This window comes from Cyprinodon variegatus, unplaced genomic scaffold, assembly GCF_000732505.1.
Source record: "Cyprinodon variegatus isolate N-32 unplaced genomic scaffold, C_variegatus-1.0 Scaffold13, whole genome shotgun sequence".
Classification (NCBI taxonomy): domain Eukaryota; kingdom Metazoa; phylum Chordata; class Actinopteri; order Cyprinodontiformes; family Cyprinodontidae; genus Cyprinodon; species Cyprinodon variegatus.
In genome coordinates, this window is record NW_015150466.1 from 2,190,676 (window position 1) to 2,192,056 (window position 1,381).

Genomic DNA, 1,381 nt, shown 5'->3' on the forward strand with positions numbered 1-1,381 from the left:
TATAGCTTATATATCAAGGCTGATTGAACTATATTATATATTTATTTATAGTTCAATCAGCCCTGATACATTACATCAATGAAAGATCAGCACTTTGACCCAGCACTTGTATGTGAATTTAAAAATCGAAAGTTTAAAAATATTAAAGCAGTTTCGTGGAACTGTGGTTTTTAAGATGTGATTTCTAAACTGTATGCAGGAAGATGTTTGGTTCCTCCCACAGCTCAGCTTTTCACGAATGGGTTTGTTGTTTTAACAAACAGGGCAGAGTTCTGAACCTAGGATTAAACTAACTCTGTAAAAGTGTTAACTGAAAGGTAAACTCTAATGCTTATCCTAAAAATAATAAATCCAAAAAGACAGAGAAGAGCTGTTACGTTCGTTAAGCTCGTTAGGCTCGTTGGGCTCGTTAAGCTCGTTAGGATTTGCTAAAAAGGGCTTTGATAATAAAATGAATCTCATCTAAAAGTCAGCCCTTTTAAAGTCTCGGTTTCCCATTTATTTGTTGACAATAATTACCTCTTAGTGGGGAAAAATTGACATTTTGGTAAAGGCCTTCATTGGATCAACTGAAGCTTGTGAATTTTCACATCTGGGCCCCATTCCCAGCAGTGTCCTTGGCTCTGTAAGTATTCAGTCAGATGTTCTGTATGAAAATAATCCATCTGTCTGGTGCTGCTGGCCTCTTTTAGCGATAACCAAGGATAAACTGATCCAAGGGTGTTTTAATATCCGCCGACAGCCTTATGGATGCTGGAGTCATTTTCATGTAATAAAGGAACCAAGGAGACAAACTTAAACTGTGACCAGAGGATGAACTCTGTCTGCGGTTTGAACGCGAGCAGAACCATTTGGAAGGTAGCCGGCTGCACAGACAGCACTTCAAGTAAACAAGCACACGTTCAAACAGAGATTTAGCTCTTCACTGACTCCTTCACAGCTGCAGACTATTACATGCAAATCAAGCTGCACTTCTCTCCCACATTGTAGCAACAAAGCACCTATAGCAGCAGCTAATGTGTGTGAATATCTTAGCAGAACATCTCATATATTCAGGCAGCGTTTCCCATTAGACTGACACATTTTAGGAGTCAGTAAATGGAGCTCCTGGAGTAGATGGAAACCTGAGCGGCTCGCTGTGGTAGGAGCCATTAAAAGCTAAACAGGAAAGTTTGTCCAAAGATTTCTCTGCTAAATCGACCAAAGATTAATGTGAATCAGAAAATAGGGCTGCAGCTGTCAGTTATTTTAATTCAATTCAATTTATTTATACACCACCAATTCACAACACATGTCATCTTAAGGCACTTTATAATTCAACCAGATCATCCAGTCAAATTGATTCAAAGTATCTAAGGAAAACCAGTTGATAGCATCGACT